The sequence below is a fragment of the Bufo gargarizans genome, chromosome 2 (assembly GCF_014858855.1).
Source record: "Bufo gargarizans isolate SCDJY-AF-19 chromosome 2, ASM1485885v1, whole genome shotgun sequence".
NCBI classification, from domain to species: domain Eukaryota; kingdom Metazoa; phylum Chordata; class Amphibia; order Anura; family Bufonidae; genus Bufo; species Bufo gargarizans.
The window spans coordinates 700,846,077-700,864,071 of NC_058081.1; the positions used below are offsets into that span (position 1 = coordinate 700,846,077).

At 43.4% G+C, this 17,995-nt stretch overlaps 1 protein-coding gene across 2 annotated transcripts in view; it reads right to left on the bottom strand.

The window, feature by feature from the left end:
• Window positions 1–17,995, bottom strand: part of TMEM269 (transmembrane protein 269) — a 132,634-nt gene that overhangs the window by 79,943 nt on the left and 34,696 nt on the right. Inside the window, exon 1 of one of the 2 annotated variants that reach the window (XM_044282436.1) lies at window positions 4,462–4,476. The exons of the other annotated variant lie outside the window; for it this stretch is intronic. The gene's annotated coding sequence lies outside the window, so the exon portion shown is untranslated. Of the gene's footprint in view, window positions 1–4,461; window positions 4,477–17,995 lie in introns of those variants that run through there. 2 annotated transcript variants of the gene reach the window in all.

Here is a 17,995-nt window from a genome sequence, read left to right on the forward strand (position 1 = left end):
TGTTATGGGAGGACACTGTAAATGACGCTGTTATGGGTGGCACTGTAAATGACGCTGTTATGGTGGCACTGTAAAAGACGCTGTTATGGGAGGACACTGTAAATGACGCTGTTATGGGTGGCACTGTAAATGACGCTGTTATGAGTGGCACTGTAAATGACGCTGTTATGGAAGGACACTGTAAATGACGCTGTTATGGTGGCCATGTAAAAGACGCTGTTATGGGAGGACACTGTAAAAGACGCTGTTATGGTGGCACTGTAAATGACGCGGTTATGGGAGGACACTGTAAATGACGCTGTTATGGGTGGCACTGTAAATGCCGCTGTTATGGGTGGCACTGTAAATGACGCTGTTATGGGTGGCACTGTAAATGCCGCTGTTATGGGAGGACACTGTAAATGACTCTGTTATGGTGGCAATGTAAAAGACGCTGTTATGGGAGGACACTGTAAATGACGCTGTTATGGTGGCACTGTAAATTACGCTGTTATGGTGGCACTGTAAAAGACGCTGTTATGGGAGGACACTGTAAATGACTCTGTTATGGTGGCACTGTAAATTACGCTGTTATGGTGGCACTGTAAAAGACGCTGTTATGGGAGGACACTGTAAATGATGCTGTTATGGGAGGACACTGTAAATGACGCTGTCATGGAAGGACACTGTAAATGACGCTGTTATGGTGGCAATGTAAAAGACGCTGTTATGGGAGGACACTGTAAAAGACGCTTTATGGTGGCACTGTAAATGACGCGGTTATGGGAGGACACTGTAAATTACGCTGTTATGGGTGGCACTGTAAATGCCGCTGTTATGGGTGGCACTGTAAATGACGCTGTTATGGGTGGCACTGTAAATGCCGCTGTTATGGGAGGACACTGTAAATGACTCTGTTATGGTGGCAATGTAAAAGACGCTGTTATGGGAGGACACTGTAAATGACGCTGTTATGGTGGCACTGTAAATTACGCTGTTATGGTGGCACTGTAAAAGACGCTGTTATGGGAGGACACTGTAAATGACGCTGTTATGGTGGCACTGTAAATTACGCTGTTATGGTGGCACTGTAAAAGACGCTGTTATGGGAGGACACTGTAAATGATGCTGTTATGGGAGGACACTGTAAATGACGCTGTTATGGGAGGACACTGTAAATGACGCTGTTATGGTGGCACTGTAAAAGACACTGTTAAGGGAGGACACTGTAAATGACGCTGTTATGGTGGCACTGTAAAAGACGCTGTTATGGGAGGACACTGTAAATGACGCTGTTATGGGGGGACACTGTAAATGACGCTGTTATGGGAGGACACTGTAAATGACGCTGTTATGGGAGGACACTGTAAAAGACGCTGTTATGGGAGGACACTGTAAATGACGCTGTTATGGGAGGACACTGTAAATGACGCTGTTATGGTGGCACTGTAAAAGACGCTGTTATGGGAGGACACTGTAAATGACGCTGTTATGGGAGGACACTGTAAATGACGCTGTTATGGGAGGACACTGTAAATGACGCTGTTATGGGGGACACTGTAAATGACGCTGTTATGGGAGGACACTGTAAATGACGCTGTTATGGGAGGACACTGTAAAGACGCTGTTATGGGAGGACACTGTAAATGACGCTGTTATGGAGGACACTGTAAATGACGCTGTTATGGTGGCACTGTAAAAGACGCTGTTATGGGAGGACACTGTAAATGACGCTGTTATGGGAGGACACTGTAAATGACGCTGTTATGGGAGGACACTGTAAATGACGCTGTTATGGGAGGACACTGTAAAAGATGCTGTTAAGGGGGGACACTGTAAATGACGCTGTTATGGGGGACACTGTAAATGATGCTGTTATGGGAGGACACTGTAAAAGACGCTGTTATGGGGGGACACTGTAAATGACGCTGTTATGGGGGGACACTGTAAATGACGCTGTTATGGTGGCACTGTAAAAGACGCTGTTATGGGAGGACACTGTATAAGACGCTGTTAAGGGGGGACACTGTAAATGACGCTTTTATGGGAGGACACTGTAAATGACGCTGTTACGGGGGAAACTGTAAATGACGCTGTTATGGGGGGACACTGTAAATGACGCTGTTATGGGGGACACTGTAAAAGACGCTGTTATAGGTGGCACTGTAAATGACGCTGTTATGGGTGGCACTGTAAATGACGCTGTTATAGGTGGCACTGTAAAAGACGCTGTTATGGGAGGACACTGTAAATGACGCTGTTATGGGAGGACACTGTAAATGACGCTGTTATGGGAGGACACTGTAAATGACGCTGTTATGGGAGGACACTGTAAAAGATGCTGTTAAGGGGGGACACTGTAAATGACGCTGTTATGGGGGACACTGTAAATGATGCTGTTATGGGAGGACACTGTAAAAGACGCTGTTATGGGGGGACACTGTAAATGACGCTGTTATGGGGGGACACTGTAAATGACGCTGTTATGGGGGGACACTGTAAATGACGCTGTTATGGGGGGACACTGTAAATGACGCTGTTATGGGAGGACACTGTAAATGACGCTGTTATGGGAGGACACTGTAAAAGATGCTGTTAAGGGGGGGACACTGTAAATGACGCTGTTATGGGGGACACTGTAAATGATGCTGTTATGGGAGGACACTGTAAAAGACGCTGTTATGGGGGGACACTGTAAATGACGCTGTTATGGGGGGACACTGTAAATGACGCTGTTATGGGAGGACACTGTAAATGACGCTGTTATGGGGGATACTGTAAATGATGCTGTTATGGGGGGACACTGTAAATGACGCTGTTATGGGACACTGTAAAATACGCTGTTATGGGGGACACTGTAAAAGACGCTGTTATAGGTGGCACTGTAAATGACGCTGTTATGGGTGGCACTGTAAATGACGCTGTTATAGGTGGCACTGTAAAAGACGCTGTTATGGGAGGACACTGTAAATGACGCTGTTATGGGAGGACACTGTAAATGACGCTGTTATGGGAGGACACTGTAAATGACGCTGTTATGGGAGGACACTGTAAAAGATGCTGTTAAGGGGGGACACTGTAAATGACGCTGTTATGGGGGACACTGTAAATGATGCTGTTATGGGAGGACACTGTAAAAGACGCTGTTATGGGGGGACACTGTAAATGACGCTGTTATGGGGGGACACTGTAAATGACGCTGTTATGGGGGGACACTGTAAATGACGCTGTTATGGGGGGACACTGTAAATGACGCTGTTATGGGAGGACACTGTAAATGACGCTGTTATGGGAGGACACTGTAAAAGATGCTGTTAAGGGGGGGACACTGTAAATGACGCTGTTATGGGGGACACTGTAAATGATGCTGTTATGGGAGGACACTGTAAAAGACGCTGTTATGGGGGGACACTGTAAATGACGCTGTTATGGGGGGACACTGTAAATGACGCTGTTATGGGAGGACACTGTAAATGACGCTGTTATGGGGGATACTGTAAATGATGCTGTTATGGGGGGACACTGTAAATGACGCTGTTATGGGGGGACACTGTAAATGACGCTGTTACGGGGGAAACTGTAAATGACACTGTTATGGGACACTGTAAAATACGCTGTTATGGGGGACACTGTAAAAGACGCTGTTATAGGTGGCACTGTAAATGACGCTGTTATGGGTGGCACTGTAAATGACGCTGTTATAGGTGGCACTGTAAATGACGCTGTTAAGGGGGGACACTGTAAAAGACGCTGTTAAGGGGGGACAGTGTAAAGGATGCTGTTATGAGGGCACTGTAAATTATACTGCTATGGGGGGACACTGTGGATAACTACACTCACAAACAACACACAAAATAGATCTGTGCAAAGCTGTGTAATTCTGCTAGTATATATATTTTTAGAAAGAAACCGAGAGCTTCTGTTAGACACAGAGCTCCTGTATAATCGCCCTAAGTGTCTGAGATAATATCTCCTCACACACATTTTTTGAAATATTATGAAATGAACAGGACTCTGGCACGCTCCGCAGATTTCTCAGAAAAGGGGAAACCAGAGTGAGCCACAAATGCTGAGTCTCGGTTTCGCAGGCATAACCCCTCCATCTGAACTGTTTGTGCGTAGACGGACTATATCTGACTCTTCTAACTGGGACTCTGCCAGACAAAAACTGGTCCTTGCAGCATTTTTTGTCCGGCTGATTCCTGGCACTACTGCCGGAAATAGGCCAGGTCCCCGCCGGGTCCCATTATAGTCAATGAGGCCTGGCAGTGCTCTGGTCCTTTCTGGCTATGCCGGATACGATGAACTCCAGCAGTGTGTTCCTCTGCCGGAAGATTTTAACGCTAGTGTGAAACTAACCTTAGGCTCAGTTCACATCTCGTTTAGAGGCTTCCATCAGAGGTAAACGCCAGGATGACTCCAGACATTTACCTATCATGGAAGGATGGAACGTATCCCACTCCCCCTCTCTAGCAGTCCTACCTAGCAGCAGCCGCCGGCTGGAACACTGTCTCTGGCAGGCCTCTGCAGTGAACACAGAACAGAGAGGAGTCACATGATGATCCGAACCTCGTCATCCTCCCCCTAAATGCTTAACCCTTTCCTCTCGTGAGCTGCTTGAACTGCTTTTGGGCTGCAACTTCCTCCTTTTTTGAGCTACCCACCAAACACAGCGTCTGGGGACAGAGGAAATCCTCAATCGAAAAAAGCCCTGCCAGCAGGAGAACAGCAGATCGCTCGTCTTCTTGCTGGCAGGGTGGCCATTTTACTAAAGACTACAACGCCCTCTCTGCCTTTGGGCAGTGATGCCATAGGACAGGGCTGGCCAACCTGCGGCTCTCCAGCTGTTGTAAAACTACAATTCCCACCATGCCCTGCTGTAGGCTGATAGCTGTAGGCAGTCTTTGCATGCTGGGAGTTGTAGTTTTGCAACAGCTGGAGAGCCGCAGGTTGGCCATCCCTGCCATAGGACCTCCCTGGGGGGTCTTTTTTTAACAGAGGCTAGTGATGGATGTGCAGCGAGCCTCTGAGGGGCCGGAGCAGAGGACAAGAGTGGTAGTGGCTCTGGCTATCACAATCTATCACAGTGGCTTCCCTCAGACTGTTGCTCCCTAGGGATGGTGAAAAGAGGGGGCATCCCCTGATTTAGGGGCTTCTGGTAGTTGGGGTGCCTATAATATTAAGTGTTTCTGTAAGGCAGTGAGTGTAGAGTGCAACTGGTGGCATATAACAAAATAAACATCTCTTTTTTGCAGTGCAAAATAGGAGTTGTAGTACATACAATTATAGGAGACTCAGTTGCAGCTGTATAAAGTGAACTTCTTCCCAGATAACAATGTATGGATTTAGGCAAGGATGGGTGAGATGGTCCTCTCTCTCTAAAGTCTCCTCCAGTAGTAGCTATAGAGAGCAATTGTACTCTTTCATTGGTGGCTGTAGTGTCCACTGCGGGATACAGGGTTTTAGTAATACGATTGGCCAAGCCATGTCCAGGTGTGAAGGATGTTTTAACAGTGTCCTTCACAGCAGTAAAGTCTTAGCAGCTTTTGGTAGCAGGCTACCTTACTGACTCCAGTGATTAGCCTTGCAAATTCTAGGTTCTCTAGTTCTCTCCTTTGTCTTTTTCCTTTCTACTTCTGTAGATCATGCAGATATCTGTGAGTCTCTGTAGCTTGATGCCTAAGAGGAGGAATCATAGGTCACTGCTTCCTTCCTCTAATAAATCTAGTCTAGACTCATTTAAGGTAGGGGTGGGACCAGACCACACCTAACCTCTTACAAAAGCAGAGCCAGGATTGTTAACCTAGTAGCAATCCTCACACCGATGATCTCCTAGGGCTGTGCAGTGGTAGGTTGGAACATCCTTTCTTCGGGGGGCCAAGCCTAACTGGGTAGCAAGATGGACGCCTGAGCTACAGCTCCCGTCACACAGACCAGCATCACAGTGCAATCTAGAGCCCCTCAGTATGGTGAAATTCGGCAGAGATCGTCCCAGAGATGGCCCTGAACTTAGTAGGCCAAAGAAAACTCAAGCGGATATGGCACAATTTCTGAAAAAGAAGCCACTGGAGTCCTCGGCGCATTAATCCAAGATGGCGCCGGGCCCCCACAGCATCTCCGAAACTACAGAGCTGCTGAACAGGAAGACGAGGGTCAGTCTGCGGACACAGCAACCTTTTCAAAGAGGTACTTTAAACAAACCTTATAAGGGGCCCTTGCCCCGGTAATGTGGGAATTGGCAGACATTAAAGCGGAGGTGAGGCATATAGGCCACAGGGTGGAGGACAATCTACAGGTGGCGCACAGTGAGGCCATGGCGAATAGTATTGCAGCTCACAATGAAGCCATATCTACAGCTGTCATGCTAATTGAGGATCAAGAGAACAGGAGCCGCCGTAAAAATGTGCGTGTAAAAGGCTTACCTGAAACAATACCTCATGAATAACTGTCGGACGCCATATTGCGCCTCTTTAGTGTTATCATGGAAGACGCGAGGACTCACTCTATCATTATAGAGAGAGTACATAGATCCCTGAGATCCCCTCCCAAGGAAGGAGAGCCGCCAAGGGACGTGGTATGCGGGCTCCTCAGTTATGTGGACACAGCAGCTATCCTGAAGGGTGCCAGAGAACGTGTGGACTTGACTTATAAAGGCCATCGCGTCTCATTTTTTCAAGACATCGCTCCCTCCACTTTGCTGAAAAGGCTACTTAAACCTCTATGTAACTACCTCAGGTCACAGAAGATCGCTTATAGGTGGCTTTTCCCCTTTGGATTGCAAGCGACCATAGCGGGCAAGAGATGTAAATCAAATCTCCAGCAGACCTGGACGCAGTCTGGCCTCTGCTCAGCATTGATCCTATGGACATTCCCTCATGGATACCACAAGCCTTGCAGCACCCTCAACTCCCTCCTCTACCAAAAACAACCAAATGGTCAGAAGTCTGCAGATCTAAATCGTCGAGCCTGAGGAAACCGGTGGGCTGACCAGAAGTGAAGTATATGTGGGGACGTTTTCTCCTAATTTGCCCGTAACTATGGGTCACACTGTCTGCCTCTGTTTGATCTGTTTTATTTTCTATGTCACCTCCTAACTTAACTTCAATCTCTTCACAACTGGCAGACTTGTTGTTCCCTTCTCTTGGGGATCATGTGGCGGTCATAGATTGCCTTGTATTGGTTCTAGTTTTCACCATGGTATATATACTGTATATATAGCCAGCTAGCCCTATGGATTGCGTGGGGCTAATATTATTGGGCTCGAATTATATGTCATGTTTATTCACTATTTGCTGGTCTGTGGAACCAGTTAAGGAATTACTTTGCTAAGTCCTCCTACACCCATAACCCACCTCCTTGGCTCTAGAAGACGAGGAGCTTACTCGTTAATTGAAGTTTTACACTGTATGTTTTATATGTATTATACGGTTTTGTTGTTAGTTATGGGTCTATCACATACTACCCCATATTGCTTGCAAAGAAAAGGGGGTTAGTCAGCACATCCCAATGCGCAGGTGCACGCTACCATGGCTAAAGACATAGAGAAAAAAAGAGACAATGCAACAGCACCCTGCATACCAGATAAAGTCCAATAATGCCATAGTCACAAAAAATATTATAGTGGTAATGCTACGCTTATTTATAAAGTAATGAAGGCCATTATGGCACCAAAAATGGTAAAAGGCACAGTGGACCCAGCATGCATGTGGATCCAACACTTCCTGAAGTTTATGGTGGCCATTATGGCGCATAACAGGTAGTATTTAGTGTTGAGATCGCCTTGACGTTCGGCAGACGGGCTCAGATGGTTTTGTACAAAATGCATTTGCCAAGCATCTCGCTTTATAAATAAGCGTAGCATTAGCACTATAATATTTTTGCGACTATGGCATTATTGTACTTTATCTGGTATGCAGGGTGCTGTTGCATTGTCTCTTTTTTACCCCATATTGCTTGGTTATGGTTAGGAATCAGCGGGCTATAGGCACATTGTTCCCGAAAAAAACTATAGATGATGGCTGACATCACATTCACATCATTCAATGTAAAGGGGATGAACACCCCCCAGAAGAGGTCGCAAGTCCTTACCATGTTAAGAAAAGAAAAAGCGGGGGTTTCCTACAAAAAACACACCTTCGCGCTGGTCGTGTCCCCAGGTTCCCTCAGCATCAATATAATCAATGGTATCATAGTACCTTTGTGTAGGCCTCCAGAGGAGTAAGCATAGGCAAAAATGTCCCATTCACTTCCACATTGATTTTAGAGGACGCAGATGGGAGGTTTCTGTTTGTGAAGAGTCAGTTGGGAAACCTTAACCTCACTTTGGCTTGTCTTTACGCCCCAAACAAGGGTCAATCTAAATGGATCATAAACAGCCTCATTAGGCTTAAACAGTTGGCGGAAGCCGTAGTACTGGTGGGGGGTGATCTTAACATTGCCCTAAACCCGCTATTGGAGCAGAATCCTCCACAGGCACCTCGGTACACTCTCAAAAATCTTTGAGTGATATTCACAAGACACTTAGAGACATGTCTCTAGCTGACTCATGGAGACTCCATAACCCATCCTCGAGGGACTATTCGTTCCAGTCTTCAGCTCATTTTTCATTTCAGAGATTAGATTATATCCTTGTCCCCAATAGCCCAGTCAGCGCAGTTAAAAAGGTGGGCATAGGAGCTATAACAGTGTCCGATCATTCACCAGTATCAGCAACGGTCTCTTTTATGAATTTACCTGAAACAGAATGGGTATGGAGACTGAACGAAACACTTTTGGACAAAACATCAGATGTAGCAGCTCTCTCCCAAAGACTACAGAATTATTTCAAAGAGAACCTCCCAGAGGACACATCGGTCCCAATTACTTGGGAGGCTCACAAGGCTTTCGTAAGGGGAGAATTCATAGGCCACGGCTCCAAAATCAAGAATGAACACCCAAAAATTCTAAATTCCCTCTTAATCCAAATCTCCACCATTGAAATGATTCAGAAAAGATCTAAACTTGCTCATGCACATACAGATCTGTAGACTCTACGTAAGCAACTCAAAGACCATCTGAATATTCAATATGCAATATTTTTTTGTGGCAGACAAAGAAACCCAGGATATCTCACACTGCTCTTATTCTCCCTCGCTCTCTTGGGGGCTTTGGTCTGCCAGATACACTGACATATTACAAAGCGACTCAAATGAAGAGGTGGATCTCATTATGTGTGACATAACACGGTCCATTGGGCTACACTAAATGACCAACAGATGGCCAGCCTATGGGTCATTGCCACTCCAAAAAACACAATTTCAGGTCTTATGAGGGGTATATATACCACTTTCTGCTCCCTACTGGATCTAACCCCGATCATGTCAACCCCTCCAATCTACTTACCAGGCCATTTACTCCTTTACTATGTCCTACCATCAAGGGGGTAACGCCTCTAGCTTCTGGGTTAAACTTAAAGATAAGACTATCAGAGATATTCTCTCAGATATGGGCTCGGAGAAAAATGTCTCACGTTATTGCTCACTGGTTTTACCTTTAGGAAATTTACTGGAAATACACAAGTTCTCCTGCTCTCTCAAGAAGATCATACCATTGAGCACAGAACAAGGGGACCCGACTTGGCTGGAAAATGCCCTAAACCCTCTATCTAACCGACCTAGATTGCTTTCTTTTCTGTACCACTCTTTTCTATCTACCTCTCAGACGCCACGACCTGCGTTTATTGGGGGCTGGGAGAAGAAACTACAAAGGTCCTTTACGGAGCCGGAGATGGTCACAATTCGCCTTAGGTCCCATGGGTTTTATAAATGTGTGCGCATACAAGAACACTCATACAAGGTACTAACTATATGGTACAATTATCCAAAAAAGCTATTCCAATTTGGTCTAACCCACAGTGATAGATGCTGGAGATGTCATCAAGAGACTGGATCTTTTCTGCATGTATTTTGGGATTGTTCCGCCATACAGGGATTCTGGAGATTGGTAGAGGAAAGGGTCAACCAGATTTGCGCTACACACATAAAACTAACCCCGGAGACAGTCCTACTGTTGCTGCCTAATGACTCATGGGCACCATCCGCATCCAACCTGCCTGCTCTCCTAGTACAAGTGGTTTGCCTTCTAATTCCCCTTAATTGGCTTCGCACAGAACCCCCATCTCTTGAGCAATTGTTTGATAGGATCAACCAGATATATAAAATGGAGGAATTGGTTGGCTGGGCAGCTAGGAAACACGACCGGTTTGTTAAGCTGTGGTATCCTTGGAAAAATCATAGAGAAACCCTGGGAATCTAGGCTCTGTTGGGATGTGGACCGGTTCTCCACCCCTATAATGTTACTGTAAATGGTGGGTGTCAAGGAGTGGACGTAATGTTGGTTCATGTTCATCTACCCTCCTCTCCCTACATTGCACTTTTCCAAGACATCTTGAATTTCTTTGGTTCATGTACATCTATGTATGACGCTGACAAATTTTTCAGGACCTGGAATTCATACACATATTCTGTGATTTAGCATAGTTACTACTATGTTTCCGTTGACATGTGCCTGCTTCATTTTCTGTGTCGGGTATATAAAGCAAATGCTTTATATAAATATAAAAAAAAAATTATCGGGTCAAAAGAAAAATTATGCAAACTATATTGACCCGTGAGATTGACATAAACATCTCAAAGAGTTCAATCAAGAACCTGATTATTTTGTGCAATCAGTAAAACAGGGTACAAGCGCTATGCAAAAATATAAATGGTTTATTATACAATAGGTTAAATACAATCAAAAATGAATCAACATAAATTTCAATAATATACAATGATATGCAGTACCCAGAATTCACCACTATATGATACCACCAAAACACTACTCAACCAACATAAGAATATTATGCAATACAGCTTTAAATCTGTGAGAGATATACAATCAATGGATTATGCGGAAAACTCAATCAAGAAGATGACAGATACGAGCCCTTGCTCCGCCCAAAAATGATGACCAATCTTTCAGATAATGGTAGTATTGCAACAAAACGTATAAATTATTGGCTTGATATCAAACTATGGAATACAAAGATTCCCAACAAAGAGTTTCTCCAATATTATCCCCTTGTTTCAGTTATATGCATCGTAACTGAAATCAGAGAAAATACTGATGTAGCAACTAACGTTACACGTCCGCAAGTGAGCGGGTATCTGGCTAAGTATCAAGCCAATTAATTTAAATCAATACTACATAAAACAAAATATACATTACCCAATGGTCAAGTGATGTGCAGAGTCTTGGGGCAGCCAGCTCTCAAGAGTTTTTCCCGATAATCCAAATGATTCTCCAGAGATCTATAATCCAAATGTTTGTTTCTCTTTTTTTTGTTTTTCTCCTTTTTTTCTTCTTTCTGGTAACTGGTTTCTTAACCCAAAACTTATCAGATGAACACGCCCTCCGAGTTTGGAACTTTCCAATCATTGTTGGAGGGGTGTGTGCATGGATAAGGAGCATGGCGTCATAATACTACCCAGAATGCAATTTTGCTACTGATGTAGTATTAACCGCTTATATCTAGATGGCACTGTTGTATAAGTAATAAGCATCATACCATTAAGGGTTAACTCATACATGCCTAATATTTTCACTACTTCACACCTCTGACATCTAGAGGCCTTGTCTCAGGGCTGAGGGACAAACTTTGATACATGAATATATACTTTGAGGAACATCTAGACCATTCTCACACTGTGGAATTCATGTTCAGATAGGAAAAACAATGAAGCCTCTGAATCTGCAGGTGCGGTGTATCTTCTAACTTTCTAAATGTATAATATATTGTTACAATAACAGTAGCTTTTGAACGGCACAGTAATCTTCTCATGGACTTACTTTGGCCTACATGAAACTTCATACAAAACAGTGAATATAAATCAACATTGCTCTTAAAGGCAATGAATACTCATTATAACTAAAATAAGTAAGTATAACTGTTTAAACTTATGAAAAAGCACAACATCTGTAACATCTGATCAACATATTGTATATGCCCGTACAGCAGTTTACGACCACTTATGGGGTGTTTCTGTAAACTACAGAATCAGGGCCATAAATATTGAGTTTTGTTTGGCTGTTAACCCTTGCTTTGTAACTGGAAAAAAATATTAAAATGGAAAATCTGCCAAAAAAGGGAAATTTTGAAATTATATCTCTATTTTCCATGAATTCTTGTGGAACACCTAAAGGGTTAACAACGTTTGTAAAATCAGTTTTGAATACCTTGAGGGGTGTAATTTCTTGAGGGGTGGTTTCTATTATGTAAGCCTCGCAAAGTGACTTCAGACCTGAACTGGTCCCTAAAAATTGGGTTTTTGAAAATTTCTGAAAAATTTAAAGATTTGCTTCTAAACTTCTAAGCCTTGTAACATCCCCCAAAAAGAAAATATCATTCCCAAAATGATCCAAACATGAAGTAGACATATGGGGAATGTAAAGTAATAACTATTTTTGGAAGTATTACTATGTATTATAGAAGTAGAGAAATTGAAACTTGGAAATTTGCAATTTTCTTTTTATTTCTGGTAAATTTGGTATTTTTTAATAAATAAAAAATAATTTGTGGGACTTCATTTTACCAGTGTCATGAACTACAATATGTGACGAAAAAACTATCTCAGAATGGCCTGGATAAGTCAAAGCGTTTTAAAGTTATCACCACTTAAAGTGACACTGGTCAGATTCGCAAAAAATGGCCTGGTCCTAAGGTGAAATAAGGCTGTGTCCTTAAGGGGGTTAAACAATAAAAAGATTTATTCCAGGAACATCCTTTCTTCCCTCAGAGCACACCCTGATGTCAGGGCTCCTGCCGGATGGTAGTTGGGGTGCCCTTCATGTTATGTGTATTATACTGGTGCAAGGCAGGAGATGTAGGTGCTGTGGATGGCGATTGGTGCTGGGGTCAGTGCAGATTGGGAGCTGTAGTACATCCAACAGTATCAGAAGATTGAAAAGTGAGAATAAGGCGGCTCACCTCCATACCGAATGGAATCAGGTGCTCACGTTAATGTTTACCCCAATAAACAAAGAGAAAGTGAATATATGTATAAATGGGCACTCAAGTCATAAGTTGTTGCATCGAAAAGTTTATATAAATATAGCACTATAACATTAAAATAACATTTAAAATACCATTTTAAAACAATTTATATAAAAAAACAATATAATATTCGATTAATTATCGATCGATATTATAGTCGACTTTAGTAGTATATATCGATGTTATGATCGACTCTTGGTCTTAATATGAAATAGTCAGTCTCCAGAAAAATCGATCTCAAGAGCATCGACTATTTGAAGCATCTCAGGGGTATCGACTTTTTGAGAAAAGCCACATAAAATACTGGAGAAGCAGCAAAGCACAAAAGCTTTAGATGACTTTAAAGCAATCTTTTCTGATAATGTTCCCAATGTTGGCATACAAAACCACTCGTGCTTTATTTCTTAGCAGCTTGATAGGAGAAAGGTAAGCAGCCTCTTTACTATGTCTTCACCACTGTCGGTGATTTTAATTCGACAGAATAGACCGCATGCTAAATCAGCGATATTTTCTTTTCCCATTAGCTTCAGTTGAATCTCTCAAAACTTTCGAATGGTGATCCCGATTATTCAAATGGTGATCACGTACCTGGTGGCGTCTCACGTGGCGTCCCATGTGGTTTCTATACGTCACCTCTTTACAGATGCAGCGCGCTGTTTCCTTCGGATTGAAGTCTGTAAGTACTGTAGTTAAATTGTCAGAAATGCCATACGCGTTTCGAGGTTTACACACCTCTTCATCAGTGGCTGATGAATCACCGACAGTGGTGAAGACATAGTAAAGAGGCTGCTTACTTTTCTCCTATCAAGCTGCTAAGAAATAAAGCACGAGTGGTTTTGTATGCCAACATTGGGAAGATTATCAGAAAAGATTGCTTTAAAGTCATCTAAAGCTTTTGTGCTTCGCTGCTTCTCCAGTATTTAATGTGGCTTTTCTCAAATAGTCGATACCCCCGAGATGCTTCAAATAGTCGAGATCGATTTTTCTGGAGACTGACTATTTCATATTAAGACCAAGAGTCGATCATAACATCGATATATACTACTAAAGTCGACTATAATATCGATCGATAATTAATCGAATAGTATATTGTTTTTTTATATAAATTGTTTTAAAATTGTATTTTAAATGTTATTTTAATGTTATAGTGGTATTTTATATAAACTTTTCGATGCAACAACTTATGACTTGAGTGCCCGTTTATACATAGTATCAGAAGATGGTTCCAAACAATTCACAGTGCAAATCTTCCCTGATAGTGATGTAAGGATATAAGCACAGTTGGGGGGTTGTAGTACTCATGTATCTGTATCTTTTTAAAGGCTCTAAGGCTGACAATAATGTTCTTGCAGACTTGTCTGTAAATTACAGCTGAGGGGTACAAGATTAAAATATGGATGGCCAGGACCAGTGAATACCTTACTGACTGACTGTAGTGTTCGGCCATGCAGATGTGATTCTCTAAGATATGGGCCTAGTCCTCTGAGGAGTAAGCACATGTAGCTTCTCTTACTTCCTGAGCTAACACTAGACTCAACTAGGGGCAGACCTAAGTCCATTTCCTAGCTTCCTATAGGGGCTGCATTAGGATTGTTCACCACGACTAATTCTTACTAAACTATGCAGGTGTAACACAGTATACTGGAACATGAAATAACATTTAAATAACAGTAAACTATTTTCAAGCACCCTATGCTGTGGTACTGCATCAGGACACTACAGGATGGAATAGCACAATCTGCTACACTATTGCACGCCCACATTTTCACCCAGGCGGCCCCCCTAATAGGAAACATAAAATGCTCCGATGCTCTCCTTTTCTCTGTGCTGAATCGCGCAGGGCAAAGGCTTTTTCTGCAGATCCGGTGACGTATTGGGCTCTCCACAGGGACTGCTTGGCGGAGGCTTCCGCCCAGATGTGAGCCCGGTGACGTCACCGGAACTAATGGACCGTCTTTAGTGTTTCCCTAGCCTGTAAAACTGCTAGGGCAGTGCTAAAGCTGTCAGACGTCAGTGAATATACTAGCAGTGTAAAAATATAAACCAAAAAATCCTTGCGCTGCGCGATCCAGCACAGGGCAAGGGAGAGAATTAGAGTATGAAATGCTCCAATACTAATATCAGGAGGCCTGCCAGGGTGGAAATGTGGGTATGTCCAGGTTCAGCTCTTTAAATCTTTGATTCAACTTCGAACTTACTTATTCCAAACCTTACTGACAATAACGTTTACCTCAGATTGTCAAAAAAGACAGTGTCCTGTAAACCAATTGAGCCCAAAATATTCCTCAACAAGGGAAGTAAAACTGTTATTAGAGTTTCTGAGTACGATCACAACAAAGGACTCATCTCTAGGGGACATCGGTATTAAACTAGTATGTCTCTTATTTTTAGCTATGGTAGCTAGAACAGCTGAGATCACAATGTTCAAAATTAATGAGCCTTGAGCGTCTACATCCCTTAGAGGATATCATCTAATCCCAAAAGCCAAACTAAAGCAGCTCACCTACAATATTATCCAATTCGAGATGGATTTAGTTAACCAAGGATCCTTCTCCATGTTTGGTAAGTGCAATAAAGGAATGCTTGGAAAGATCCAAGTCATACAGAGAAGGAATCTCTAGCTTATTTGTAAAAACTGGGCCACTATATCATAAGCTTTGACTAATACTATTAGCGTGTAGATTTGCCATGAACAATGCTGCCACGGCTATGACCATGTTTTGAGCCCACTCTATGAGAGGGGCTGCTTCTTCATAAGCTACTGCAAAGGGTGTTCCACCAGAAACATCATTAAAGGCATTTAGATGGACGACAAAATGCAATTTTATTAAGTTCTATTGGCATTCTTCAGAAATTGAACAAATATAATTTTGGAGAGCTACCACCAGGTGTGTGCTACTCTAGCTAATAGCTGGTGCTAGGTGGCTGTCTCCCGAAGAACAAAGCACAGGTTGCAGAAATCTATCATCTGCAAATGTTTTTTGTTCTAGGGAAGGGACAACCACATAGCAACATCAACCCTCCCAATACCCAACCCACTTGGGTTTCCTGGTGGTAGCAGGGAAAAGTAATTTGACTATACATACATGCCTTTAGGCCAACAACAGAACTAGAAACAAGGTCATCAACCTCGAACAGAACCCCAGACGTAGAGGATGATTATCAACCAGAGATATGGGACCATTATTATATGACTTCAGTATGAGTTGTCAGCTCAAGAAAACAAAATTTCTTTAAAAAACACAACTATTACACTGCTTTTTAAGACAAAGTTTATTCAAGTTCTTTCTGGTTCAGGCCTCTACGAAAATATTCTGGGGGTCAAAAAATGATGGGGGTCAATGTGATGTCAACTTTGCACTGGTTGTGTATGGGAAGTAGGGAGTTAACTGTCCAGCAAGCACCTTAGTAACTGTAGGCTTACTCCACCCCTTCTTCTGGTGGGAAGCTGTGTAGCCTGTGAGAGAGTGAGCAGCAGATCTAACTGAAAGCAACAAGAAGAGCTACAGTATATGTGCCAGCCCTTGAGAGAAGAGAAGGTAACACCTACACCTTGGCTATTGACTTCGCTGCATTTTGGGTGGGAAGATAAATCACACGTCCCTTACCATATTGAAAGGACAAACTAGACATCTGTTTGAAAAGACTCCACGCTGCTGAGGTAACTGTGAATGTATATTCATTCACAGTACCCTCTATCTAAAGATAGAGAAAGTGCACCCCTCAGGCCGGACTGAAAAGATTGCACAGTCTAATTGGAGAGAGAGAGAGACTCGGAGAGGACTGGTATACTGCCTTCCCTTTCTTACACACAACTTTTGGCAAAATTGTCTAAGCCACCTGTAAAGACTGCTTACATTTAGGCTCCATTCACACGTCCGCAATGTGTTTTGCGGATACACGGAGCTGCGGATCTGCAAAACATGGAAAGCGGCAATGTGCGTTCCGCATTTTGCGGACCGCACATTGCCGGCACTAAAAGAATATGCCTGTTAGGACATGTTCTATTTTTTTGCGGAACGGAAGTGCGGACCCGGAAGTGCGGATCCGCAAATCCGTGTTTGGGCAGCACATCATGCTGCCCCATAGGAATGAATGGGTCCGCAATTCAGTTCTGCAAAATGCAGAATTTAATTGCGGACATGTGAATGGAGCCTTACAAGTGCCTTTGGGAACCATCTACCCAACTGCCTTAGTAAAATAGTGAACTGTTTGCACTAAAACCGGCCTCATCGTTTCATGCACCAGCACCTGTATTGCTACAGTTCCACATTGTCTTGCCCTGCACTGGGACCCTGCCTTGCACCCCAAACACCACAAACATCAAGGGTACCCTCAACCACCACCAGGCAGGAGAACCCCAAATCCAGGGTGTGCCCTGAGGGAAGAAGAACGGTGCATTCTTCCATCAAATGCACGGACAGGTGAGCACCAGAGGGAGGACTGTCACCATGAGTACTACTACTTCCATCAGTAGCACCACCACCACTCCTGTCCTATGCTCTACTCCCCTGACGGGCTTGTTGCAGACCCTATGACCACCCAAATACCTTTAATGTTGTCTACCTGCTTTTCCACCAGCTTTACAATGTGTCCTTTCTGTAATGCCAGTGAGGGACACGATGACCAAATGGCATCTGGGCATACTGATGGCTTAAGGGCCCATTCACACGACAGTGTGACAAAATGGCCGTGAAAAACAGACACATTGGCCGTATCTAGCTGGTGTCCCTTTAAATATGGTCGCTTTAATTAATTACACTCACACTAGGCCTCAGATGAAACAGTGCTGCCAGTCTGAACCTCCAGGTGTAAAAACCTAAATTCACAGTATAATAACAGTTTCAATTCCTAGACTATTGACTTTCTTTAACCCACTTGCTTTGTGTATCCTATACACACACTCCAGTCCTTTATACACGGCGGGAGTAACCAGTGGCGTAG